The 13,621-nt window shown below is 36.8% G+C and overlaps 1 protein-coding gene across 1 annotated transcript in view; it reads left to right on the top strand.

Annotated features, from left to right (window-relative positions):
- ADAMTS19 (ADAM metallopeptidase with thrombospondin type 1 motif 19) overlaps nucleotides 1-13,621 on the top strand; it is a 131,557-nt gene that overhangs the window by 114,651 nt on the left and 3,285 nt on the right. The gene's annotated exons all lie outside the window — the stretch shown is intronic.

Below are 13,621 nucleotides of genomic sequence, written 5' to 3'. Positions count from 1 at the left end.
GGTATAGTCACGTAAAGATCAAATAGTTTTTGACCTCTGTGTTTTAACAATACCAAGATCAAATAAAATTTGACCAAAATTCCAAGTTCCAGTACATCAATTATGGAGATAGTAGTCCTTCTAAAACTCAGTCTAAAAGAAGTCTGTGCAACCCAGCTGTGTGCAATCTTTAACTCTGTAATGGTGTTTAAGTTAGTAGAGTGGGTCAATATGCTAAAACTTGCTGTTCATAACATCAATTAGGCTCTGTGCCACCTTTGTGAGGAATATAGGTATGATGAGAAAGGAAAGAATAAAAGCTCAAACTGAACTTCTGGAGCCAGCACCTGGCAGCATTGCCAGTGACATTGTATTTTCCCGGCATATGCCATCCATGGCATATCCTACCTAACAATGTGCGAGTTACCTTCAAATGAGGAATGCTTAGAGACCATAGCTATTCTAGCACCAGCTAGGGCAAGGTGTTAGCAACAGTGTCCCTTGCTAAGCTGCCCACTGGCTACCTATTTCAAAGCCATACAAGGACAGGATCATGCTCAGAGGCATTCATCAGCTAAGTATAAACAATTAGGCTGAGGAGAGGTGAAATTAAATTCATGTGAACGACATGTTTACACATCTGCAAAGCTTACAAAAGAACACATCATTGTAGAAGTCGTTCTCCAAAAACCACTTAAATTTCAGCAACATAGGGTGCTCAAAGGGCATGTCTACAGTACTTTGTGTAGGAAAATGTGTATATTTTTGTCTGCTACTATCACACTTTTCAGACCATTGTCAGAATAAATGAAGCATGAGAACCAGAATGAATTTTGGAACAAAGAATAATTTGGAAAGGGGATATTGAAAATGGTAATTTAAAACTTTGATATAATATTATATCATTCAGCAACAAAAAATAGGATCAAAGGTCTGGACAACAAACTAGAATTTAGAAGCAGCAATTTGTAAGATGAAGAGATATACAGTATATGTCTATAGGAGATCAGAGAAGATAATGTGGCATAAGTTGTAAAAAAGATTGGTAAAAGGATGCATTTTGTAGAAACTAAAGATGGAGCAGCAGCAAAATTTCTGAATATTATCTATGTGTTAGACCAGAGATGCTGAGGAGTCAAATATGACATCTGAGGTAGTGGTCCCAGCAGTGGGCATGCAGTTCCCTTTGTCTATAGCCTGAAGAAGCAAAAACATGAAGCAAAGGTTAATCTCCTACTATTTTTCCATTGAGTCTGGAAGGGCATCTGAGCCAACTGCTTAGTTTTTACAACAATGAATCCCAGAATTCACGTCCTGTTCCAAATTATTTAGTTCAGAGAGTATTTCAGTGCTCCCTAGAAAGTGTGTGTGTATGTGTGTGTGTAGTCAGAAGAAGTCAAGTCTCCAGTTGTTAGGGAGGCCGATTCACAGAGAGATCTCCTGAGGGGTACAGAATGCTGATGTCAGTGATAAGGATTGTTTGCCTTCTTCCCCAGTCAAACAACACATGTAAATGGAGAGAGGTAAATGCCCACAAACTTTTTTTACTAACTATTCAAGAGCACAGGATGTTCAGCCTTTATTTTGTGTGCTTAACACAGCATTTAAACAGACTCTAAATTTCCACAGCAAACAAACTCAACTGATCTCCTCCAATTAACAAAAAAAGGATGATATTAATGTTACAATTTTACTGACAAAGGAATTCACCTTGTTTTTTTTCCTCAGATCCCCATCCAAAATTATCAATCTCTTTTAGATTCTTGGAATGGAATAGTGCTGGCCATGAGTCAAAATTACACTATCAGTAGCAGTAGTGTAATATTGCACTATCAGTAGATATATGGACAAAGCAATTATGCAATGTGAAATAATAGAAGTTAATTATGTAATCAAGTAAACAACTTTCATATTGACTTAAATATAGTTAATTTGCAGCAAATGATGTATGTCTTTGTTTCAGAAATGAAGCATGATCAAATAATGTGGAAGATAATGTAGGGAAATGGCATTGGGAGATTTTATGCGTTTCTAACCAGTCCTATAATATTAACAATATTAACATCTTTTGATTCATATAAAGGGTTTTTTAGATCAATATACTGCAGAATTTTGGCTGGAATAAATATAATGACATGTCAGTTTCCTGAAAAACAGAATGAGACCACCTTTCATAACAGAAGAAACCACTAATAAGACTGGAAATGATTTTAAAAGTAGAGATCACCAATTTTGCACACAGAGAAAATCACTTGTAAATGGGAAATTCTAGTACCTGTTTCACACTTAGATCTACTAAGATATCTTTGTTGGTTTTCTGCTTCAAGCATCTTTAGTGTAAGAAGTTTGGGGGAATCAAAATGTAATTACAAGCGCTGTCTCTCAAGTTGCAGTATCTGTAAGTGTGGTTATATTAGAAAACAATTAAGTTTTGGTACATCTTAATAGTTCCCATCAGGACTGAACCTTCCTAGGTTCAGAGGAAAACAAAGCACAAATGAACAAGAACAAAATAAGAGAACAGCTCCTGGTGAAAGATGCTTGCTGCCTTACTTGATAAGTGACATGGTAGTGGGAGAACTATGTAATCAAATAAATAATGAAAATAAAAAGAAAGAAAGAAAGAAATTTAAATCCACCTCATAGTACATACTCTGTTTTTCCTTATGTGTCCTAGGAGAGGGTCTTAAGCAGAAGTTACCACCACTATACATTTCCTTTTATATTTCAATCAAGGGTGAGCTAGTTTGTTCCCAAAATGACCTCAGCATGGATTACAAAAGATGGTATAGTGCAGAAAGAAGGGTGCATGTGCAGAAAACCAACCCTCATAGCTAGAAGAGGATGCCTGGAAGATGGCAGCGTGTAGTGCAGGCAAATGCAGACCCGTGTTTAAATGTGTCTGTACAACCACAGAATTGCCACACAATGTACAATGTGCTCACCTGAAGGAACAGTGTGGGAAAGAAGGAGATTCACTTACACAGCCACTGTTGGGGGGACACTATTGTGTCTCTGACACTGCCGGACAGAGAAAGAAAAGGGTAACACTGATGCATTCAGCAACTGAACAAGTTGTTTTGGACTCTGAAGATTTTAAAAAGTGGTTCCAGGGAAGCAGGTTGAGATGTCTTCTGTAGAGACACAAACCTGTAGTGAAAAGATTGACTTCTGAGTCACCTTCATAAACCTGAACAGTTAGAGGAAGTGTAGGAAATTCCAAACTAAATGAGATCTGAAATATCCCTGAAAAAGCTAGGGTTTTTTACTCCCTGATAGCAGAAGTAAAATGATAAAAATGCTCCTAAAATGGATGATTGATAACATTATAAATAAGCTTTGTTTTTGTTTACTTATGCCCAGCAGTATTTCAGAATGGAATATTGTTGCTATTAGTATGCAGCCATTGACTTCGAATCTTTAGGCAGCTCTATAAATTTTCTGCATGCTGATTCCTGCCAAATATTCTATGGTTCTACCAACAGACTGAAACTTTTTCTATCAGCAAAACAGTGGAGCTGATCTCTCTTGTACCAGAAGCTGGCACTCTTAGAAATTGATAAGTATGATTGACTGGGTGTAGTGATTCCTTGGAAGGCCAGGTGAAGGAGAAAATCTGTGTCATGCACCACATATAATATTCCACAAATGCGGAAGTTAGGGAGAATAGCATTCGCAGCTTTTCATCACCTTATTTACTGCTAATGTCTTCCAAGTCATTGTAGTACAGTCTATACCGAAGCAGGTACAAATTTCCAGACTTTTTTGCTTTTGAGTTTTATAGTGCTAGGCCATACATTACTGCTGCAGGGGATTTACATATGCATGCATATGCATATAGCAAGATTGAAGGAAGCCATTCTTAGGAAAAGCTGAAGAGAAGTCCTTTATATTCTATGACTTTCCTAGAAATGCCAGCCAGGTTTTTTTTGAGGACACTGGGATCTTTGAACAGTGGATCTTCTGGAAGGCTGATGTGTATTTTCAGCTGATAAATAAATGGTCTGGTGCTCAGACTTGGTGAATTAGACATTCTTTTGCCTGGTGTATCTCCATATCTAAGGCCATCTCTCTCTTTCTAATTTTTTCCTCAGTATCTCTGACTGTCATCTGCAAAGGCATAACTCTTACAGCTGATTCACTTGGGTTCTGTTAAAATTTATGTAATCTATTTTTTCTTGTGGGATCTAGCTTATTTTTGTTGGATTTTTTTATTATTTCATGTTGCTGTTATCCTGTATTTCATGCAGCTAAATAACATACTGCATCTTGTATTTATTCTTGTGATAAACTTGTTATTCTATGAAATTCTTATTTTATCTGAAAATATTTATTGTTTGGTTTTCATTATTTTGTTTTACTCTATGGGGTTGTCACTTTTTTGCTGTTTTCTGATAGTTTATAATAAGGCAAAAGATGAAAATAGTTTAAAAATGTAAGAGATAACTGAGTCTTAAAAAATTCTTTTGAAATAATTGTTTCAGGGGCTGTCTTGAGCACAGCAACCATGAAACAATAGTGTTTTCAGTTTTCAAAGCAGTAAGGAGAGGGGGCAACAGAACTACCACATTGTACTTCCAGAGGACAGACTTTGGCCTGTTTAGAAGACTGATTGACTGAATCCTTTGAGATGCAGTCCTGAATGACACACAGGTCCAGAAAGGCTAGTCATTCTTCAAGAAAGAAATCTTAAAGTTGCAAGAGTTGCCTGTCCCCTTGTGCTGAAAGATGAGCTTACTCCCTTGCTTGAACAGAGCGCTTTGGTTGTAACTTGGGTAGAAAAAAAGGGTTTATGCCTTTATTTGCCCCCTTTGGAAGAAGGGGCAGATAATTTGGGAGCTCTACAAGGATGTTGTGAGGTTATGCAGGAAGAAAATTAGAAGGGTCAAGGCCCAGCTAAAATTTAATCATCCTACTGCCATAAAAGACAACAAAAAATGCATCATGTCCAACAGAAAAGGAGGGCTAAGGAGAATCTCCATCCTTTATTGGATGCAAAAGAAAACATAGTGACAAAGGATGAATAAAAAGCTGAAGTGCTTTGTATGTTCTTTACCTCAATCTTTAGTATTAGAGCAGTTGTTCTGCAGGTGCCCAGCCCCCTGAGCTGAAAGACAGGGATGGGAAATAAAATCAAGCCCTCATAATGGAAAGGAAAAATGGTCCTTGTCTATCACTTAGAAACAGACAGCTCTGTGAAGGTGGCTGGGATCCACATGAGTATATTGAGGAAGCTGGAAGAAGGATCCCGGGAACTACAGGCCTGTCAGCTTGACCTCAGGGCTGGGGAAGGTCAGGAGCTGGTCATCCTGAACGACATCATATGGCATTTGCTGAACCTGCCTGGTCAGGCCCAGTCAGCATATGGGTTTATGAAAGGCAGTCCTTGACTAACCTGATCTCCTTCTAAGACAGGGTTATCCACCTAGTGGATGATGAAGAAGCTGTGAATGTTGTTTACCTGGGCCTAAGCCTTTGACATTGTCTCCCACAGCATTCTCCTGGAAAAGCTGGCAGTCCATCGCTCAGACAGGTGCTCTCCTTGCTGAGTTAACAACTATCCGTATGGCTGGACCCAGAGAGGAGTGGTGAATGCAGTTACATCCAGTTGGCAATTGGCCACTAAGAGGTGCTCACTGGGGCTTAATGTTGGGCCAGTCCTGTTTGACATCTTTATTGGTGATTTGGGCAGGGAGATCAAGTGCACCCGCAGTAAGTTCACAGACAGCACAGACAGCATCCTGGCCTGTGGCAGCAATAGTGTGGCCAGCAGGGCTGGGGCGGTGATTGTCCCTCTGTACTTGGCAGTGGTGAGGCTGTTGAGGTTTGAGCCCTTCACTGTAAGAAAGATATTGAAGTGTTGGAGTATGTCTAGAGAAGGGCAACAGAGGTGAAGGGTCTGAGTACAAGTCCTTTGAAAGGTGGCTGAGGGAGCTGGGGCTGTTTGGCTTGGAGGAAAGGAGGCACAGGGTAGACCTTTTCTCCCTCTACAACTCCCTCTGCGTTTGTAGTGAGGTGAATTTGGTTGCCTCTCCCAGGTAACAAGTGAGGGAATGAGAAGAAATGGTGTCAAGATGAGCCAGCAGAGGTTCAGATTGGATATTAGGGAAAAGTTCCTCAGCAAAAGGGTTATCAAGCATTAGAACAGGCTGCCCAGGCAAATAGTGGAGTTGCCATGTAGTTGAATTACTTAGGGACATGGTTTAGTAGTGAACTTGGCAGTGCTGAGTTAATGGTTTGCCTCAATGATCTTAAAGACCTTTTCCAGTTTAACTGATTCTATGATTTTGTTCTTGTATTTCAGCTAAATAAAAGTCCTAGGAGTTCAGTTTCCTTGTAAACTCATAGGTTTTTTTATGTTTTGGTTTTTTAATATCTTTCATAGCCATAGATCTGCTATTTCAGATCTTCATTATTTAAAATATGGTAGATAGAGTGATTGGAAGTAAAGTCATTATCAGAAAAGAACTCTTTCATTTATTCAACCTACTGGAAAAACTTTAAAATGGTACATAATGTGATGATATTTAAAGGACAGTGCTTAATTCTATGTTGAACAGAAGAACTTTTTGACATATGTTTCTTTGATTTCTGAAAAGTAAATAGATAAAATAGAAATTTTTAAAACAAAGGATTTTCTTGGAGGTTTCATTTCCCCTGATTTGTAATTTCATTTGTGTCCTTAGTGGGTTTTGTGACATGTCTTTTCATTAGAAATACTGTAATCCTTTAATTATTTCTTTGTTCTGTTCTAATGCTTTTCGGTGCAAGATATTCAACTGAGCATCAGGCTAGCATTGTCGTGTATGGTAATATAATTATATAGTCAAAGGCTAATATTTTGAGTTAATTTTGAGAATTTGTTTTCATCATTCCAGAATAGCATACTCAACTAATTTAATCAGAAGGATAAAGGTAATTATGTCATGAAATCTAACTGTTTCCCAATTCTTGTTTGGATGTGTGATAGTCCTAATGAATGGACGGTCATCTCCTGCCAAAATACCAGGCAATGATATCTCAGATATGAAAGTTTGAAATGTAATAATGTCTTGCTCATTGCTAAGCACTAGTGGCAGTAATATATCCATGTGTGAGTCAGCACAGGCAGGCATATGGGACAACCATAAATCCACAGCTAAAATTTATTTCTGCTTCCTTGCTAACAGAGGATCCCTGCAGCAGTGCCCAGGCAGAGGTGCACAAACAAGGCTGAAATTTGTAAAATCTACCAGTATTATGATGTCAAATATTATTTAGCAGTGTGTTTAAAGTCCTAAATAAGAATAAATAACTATTTCAGGTGTACGTAAATTGCCTTTTAACTTGAATATGTTTTTATTATATATAGATTTATAGAAAGTATAACTACAAAATTTAAAATGGTGAGTACATACATCTGGAGCACATAGAGGAACTTGGCTTTCTAGATCTGTTACAGTATTACAGGATTTGTCCGTGCTTTGATATAGGTCATTAATGATGAGAGAAAAACGCTGATACCTTCTCTGATACCAGGGAGAAATGTTAGGCTGTAATTGAGTCTCAGGTTTTTTATGGATTTGGACTCCAGGTTGTCTCTAATAGAACAAACTTGCGTCATTGGAATAATCCCAGTTTTTAAGCTGTTAAATGGATGATTGTGTTTCATTAAGAAAGAAATGTGTTTCACCCAAGAAAGAAATTGGGCAATGGAACCTGGGTTTCACATGGAGACAAAGAATTTTCCACTTCCAAGCTGAGTCCGGAGAGCCCATTCAGATTTAAGCCTATCCAACCCCACTATTGATTCACAGTAGTTAGGCAGTGAAGAAAAGATACATACATACTGACCTAGAAAAACTAAATTTCTTTTTGTAATCAGCTCCTGAACTTTCTGTTGCTTCTTGCCTTGATACCAAAGGCAGTTTTGCCTCCTCTGCCAAACAACAAGATTGTTCTGCATGGGGCCTTAAAAAGGATTCAGGAAAAAAAAAAAAAAAAAAAAGAGAAAAGAAAGGTTCAAATTCTTGAGATGAGGTGATGAGGATTTCCTCCATGGGAACCCTGTCTCTAGGGTTATCAAGGGAACTGGAGTTCTGTCTGTCTTAATTTAAAATCTTATCTGTTTTTGAATCTTATGTCTTCTTACCCTAGAAAGAAGAGCTATAAAGAAAAAAATGTAGGGGCAGTGGGCAGAAGAAGGAGAAAAAGAAGGCTATAAAATAAATAGGCTCAACTCAAACTTGCTAAACTTAGAATAGACCAACAGCAGATACATTTTAGCTAAACTTAGCACAAGTTCTGAATTTTAAATTTGGCATACTGAGGTGTTGGGTGTGTCAGAAATGAGAGGCAGAACGACTTTCCTGGAAATGATGCATGTGAGAACTCAGACTCCATCTTATGCTTGTATCCGTCAATCCCTCTTTTTGCTACACTATTCAGAAATGCCTTTGTAACAAAAAAAAAAAAAGTTTAAATAAACTTCAGATTATTTGCTTGATTTAGGTAATCTTTAGTAATATTGCCAAACTTAGTATGAAGCCTTTGTTGAAAAAAAAATGCACCACATTATCTACTACCTCCCTTCAAATAGCAGGCTTCATAAAAGATAAAGCAGAAGATTTTGCAAGCGGGTTAGCAAATATGAATCCTGCTGCTAAAGTCTGATTGCTTGCTATTCTTGTTTCACACTCACTTCATGAAAAGGTTGAAACTGCTTAAAGCTGGAACTGATGAACCTATACATAAATGATTAGGAATGCTCTGCTAATAATTTCCAGTAAAACTCATCACTGAGTTTCCTTAGAGGCACGTCAGCCTGCTTTGAATGCTACTTAGACTTGTAAAACCTTTTACTGAGCAGTCCACCTATTCTCAAAAATAAATTGTCCAAGTCAGTTCTGTTAATACTGTCACAGATTGGCTTTTTCATTGTGGATTGTATCAGCCTCTTCAGTGATTGCCTGTTGTCTTGGCAGAAAGACACAGTTTGACCGTTACTGTCTGCCAGTGACAATTTTTCCCTTAATTTAGGAATTCCTACTTCTCATGAAGGCCAGCTGGAAGCAGCTAACATATTACAGCAACTTCCTCAGCTGTTGGCCTTGGGAATATGTATTCTCTCCAGAATATATATCTTTGGCAGGGAACAGAAAGAAGGAATCTTGGGTAGCGGGTGTGCATGCCAAGTGTAAGAATTGTTATATTTAACACCTAGATTTCTGTCCTTGAAATTATATCTAAAAGAAGTTCAAAAGTTGGACCAAATTCAAACAGGGTGGTAAGATTTTTTTTCAAGAAAAGAAGAATTTTTAAAAAATAGCTGTTACCTATCTTTACACAGGAATTTTTTGTAATCTTTAACAAGAATGTTTTACATGTCTTGCTGCTTGAATGGTTTTACAGTACCTTTAGGACTGTGTCCAAGATGCACAGATTAACAGCCACATAAAAAACCCCTCTGGCTGTGTACTAGAACATTTAGTCTAAACCTACAAATATGGTTCTCTACAGGAATTTTTTGCTAATCAGCTGCATGGCCTCAAATTGTAGGTCATGTGAATAGTGAGGAGTAAAATGTAATTAACCTCCACAAAAATAAAGTATTGCATGTGCAAGACTGACATGTGGGGAGATAGAGTGGGTAGGAAGAAGAACTATAGAAATGTATTCTTCATTCACTAATAATAGAAGCTGCAGGTTTAAATTAACCTGAACCTGCTGAATTAATGAAAATGCTATATATTGGTTGGGAGTGGGCATTTTCTGCAAATCATATATATAAATATATATATACACATACAAACATACAAAAAATACAAGCAATTTTGACAGTTAAATTTATTTCTTATTACATTCACTGATTAATGTGTAAAAGTGAAAATATTTTTTATTTCTTTGAAATTAAAAACTTTGTTAGAGTTTTAAACCTTTAAAGTCCAGAAATATACAGAACCTATACAGCTTCAACTGCGTACCATAAGCACTACCTAAAATGTGACAGCTGCATATGCAGTGAAAGGTATTTACCTCAGATTGAATATTTGCAGTGGGAGAAATCCAAAGGTGAAGCAAGTTTGGGAGGCAGTTTTGGAAGAGTCTGCTTCAGCTTGAATGTACACATGTATATACAGTAAAATGAGCGTCAAAATGAGGGTCAGAGATGTTGCTCTGAAGGGGCATCTAACTGACCTGCAGAAGTTGAGTTGTCTCCTAGTGAAGTCAGAACAAGTCTGTATCTTTTCAGGATAAAGAAGAAAAATACAAGTTACTTTTATTCTCTAATATTCAGTGTCTGCTCTCAGTTAAAGCAGCAGTTGGCTGATGTGTTTGTAAGACAAACTCACAGTTAAGACATGGACATCATGAACACAGAAACTTCACTTGTTTGTCTGTGTGGCTAGCAAGTACACTGCTAAATGCCTGATGCTTTCCCTATTTCATACTATTTTAAATATAAGCTAATAGCTAATATGACCTTTTATGGTAAATAGACTTTTTTTCTGTCTTCCAGTCAATGGAATTCATAATTTCCAAGTCAGACACCACCGCTACTCCTGCTACTGTCATGTGAATGTAGAAGAGCACAGCATGCTTATCAGATCCCTCACTGATTTTAAAACCCGGGGTGTTTGGGAAAATCTTACTTTACTTGCATGTTGACTAGGTTGGATTTAAAAGTTTTGGATTGCAAATCGCTGGGGTAGCCCTGCTTTTTCTCAATATTCCACTAGCATCTTACAAGACTTAATAAGTTCCCAGTTTTAAAAAAATAAAAATAAATGCACTGTTAAAATTTAGTACATTTCTGTGAAAATAAAAGAGCATAGATCACAAATTTCTCTATTTCTTGCTTTGCCACGTATTTCTTAGATGAACTCAAACATTTCATTTAATCATCCTTTGATGTCAGTTTCTAAAATTGTGATTTTAATAAGTAGGTCAAGCAAGACTAACTGTTTGCAAGCATCTCGGGACGGAAAACTACATCTCACCAAGGCCAGTGCAGGCTCAGTTATTTAAAAGATATTAATTCACCAGTTGAGATTTTAATGCCAAAATCTTGCCAGATTCTGCATAGAAATTCAGACTTAAACACTGATTAGCTGAGAGATTTGTCTGTTTGTTGCTTGTTGTGTCAGTTGCAGTCACAACAAACTTCCAAGCCAGAGCTCATTTGCTGTAGAGAAGATCTGCTGCTGCCAGAGCACTCTTTACAAAGTCACCTACCCACGTGAATTGTTTGGCATTTCCAATTAACAGATAAACCATTGGAACGCATTTTGTTAGTAAAAGAGTAGTGTTTTTCAAATCCCATTCTCCCCTCCAGTATTCCATGTGGCTGGATTGCATCTACTCACTCTAGGATGACCTAAGGGCAGAGAAAATATTTTTTGTGATCTTATGTACCACATCAACCAGCCCATATCCTCCTCCTCTGCAGCTGACACAAATTCACACAAACTCTAACTTTGGTTGATAAACATACTCTAACTTTGGTTGATAAACATACTAATCTTTGAAGGAAAAAAATGTAATGCTGTGTGTAATATTACTCTAAATTAAGATCACCATGATAACATTTAAAGATTATCTTTCCTTATTAGAGATCTTCAACATATTGGCTTCATTATACCACCTTCGTTGTCCTTTTACTCTCACATTTGTTTTCTCTTTGTAGTCTTAGTTTTGTTTTTCTTTACACCTTTTTTAATTTTGCTTTTCCATTGTCTCAATTTTAATTTGATTAAAATATTCCAAAAATAAATATCGCTGAAACTATGATGAGAGGAATTTAAGGAGTGGTCAGAATTTGGGCAAAATTAAAATCTGTGTTCCGTCTGCTATTGGGGATAAAATTTGTGCCAGTGTGTATATGTGGTTTTACATGTTGACCACGTGCATAATGTTGGCTGTTATAGGGACTCAAATTATTTTTAGCTGCACAGAGAAAAGGCAGAAAATTCAAGAAGGGGAGTTCTGTTGGGAGACTTTTCTCATGCAATTTTACAGCAGTATACTAGATTTGCTAGCGTACTTTGAAAATAAATCAGTACTAACTGATTTCCCTTCTGTAAACCATATATTTGTTCATGTGTTAAACTGTGGTTGATACTGAATAGACAACTGTGTATTCATAATTTAATGTCTTTACATGCCTTGATTCATGGAGACTGTAACTGTTTAACTCAGCAAGATACAGTTCTGTATTGGCTCACTGAGAACAGGAGCAAAATCAAGTCCATTTGCTGCCTCTATAAAATGCCACTGTTTGATTTCATGTGGTTACAAGTTCAGTCCCTTGTGAAAACATCCTAGTGTATATCCTAGTCTTTCGTACCTCTGTTGGAGTCTTATGAGTCCAAAAGACAGGCTTCTCCTATCTCTTGATGTACATATCTATTTTCCATTAAGCACATGTAAATCTTTCTTCCGGATAAGTGTTTAAATTGTCACTTAAACGCACATAGGTATGCAAACCAACAAGTAAAAACTTGTTTAGTGTTTCATATAGTCAAAGTTTATTCATCCTTTGAAGAAACCTACACTTCTCCATCTTGAGACAGGATGGCTGGGAAATATTTTTCGTTATAGCACCTTCTTCTTGTCTTTCTTATTTCCATTTTTTTTTTCAGCTGCTTTTTGAAGCCTCTCAAGGAAATATATTTTGAATATTTATGTAATAAAAATTATTTAGAAAAACATTTTCAGCATTGTAGCCTGAGCTCTTACATTATTCATTGCAAGAAACTGATTAGTATTTGAAGATGTTCTATACAGAAAATTTCTGTAAAACTTGAAATTTCTGGGTACTTGAGTTACCATTAGAGAAACCATTGAGAAACCATTAAAGGCTAGGATAAAATTCCAGTATGTAATTTTTAAAAGATTTGTAGTGAAATCAATACCATGTGAGTCAAATGGACAGAAGAGTAATTAATGTCCTATGAAATTTTGTTCACAAAAAGTCAGAAAAGGCGAAAGCATATTTTGGTTTAGTTTTTTATGTTTGTTTGTTTGGAATAGGTTTTGTAAGCATCTGTGCAGCCCTGTCCAAGTTTTTACTCTAATATATTATGTTACTGTGATAGAATTAAAATTTTACCATTGTTAAAGAGCTCAGTTGTTTTATTTTCTTACCTCATTCTCTGTGGGAACAAGATGTCAAAATTAATTAAAGGCCAGGCATCATGTCTCACTCTGTGTGTTCTATTTGTGAGACACGTGAAAACATGAAGATGTGGTACAAAGACAGGAGGCATAAACTATGCTCAGCAGAAAGAACACTTATGCTGTGGTTAATTAACTAGCTTTATTAAAAATTCTTCTCCCTGTGAATGGTTTTACCATCACTTTAACCTCTAATAAGAGTAAATTTGTATGTAGATACAAGACAGTAATATTTGCTTCCTCCAGGCACATTGCTGTTTTTGAGTTTCATCACAGGCTCTACAAAATAAACTTGGACAGCAATAGGATGCTGAAGTGAGTCCTTCAATTAGTACTGTTAATTAATATGTGCTTTTAAAATGGATTTTCATTTAGCTAATGGAATACAATTCAGGAATCTTGGAATGCTGACATCTGAAGAAGCAGCCACTCACTTCACGTGGACTGGCATTTCATTTCATTTCTGGCTAAAATACCTTTCCAATGA

This window comes from Zonotrichia albicollis, chromosome Z (assembly GCF_047830755.1).
Source record: "Zonotrichia albicollis isolate bZonAlb1 chromosome Z, bZonAlb1.hap1, whole genome shotgun sequence".
NCBI classification, from domain to species: domain Eukaryota; kingdom Metazoa; phylum Chordata; class Aves; order Passeriformes; family Passerellidae; genus Zonotrichia; species Zonotrichia albicollis.
The sequence above is the reverse complement of the archived record's forward strand: the minus strand, read 5'-3'. Positions and strand labels throughout refer to the sequence as shown.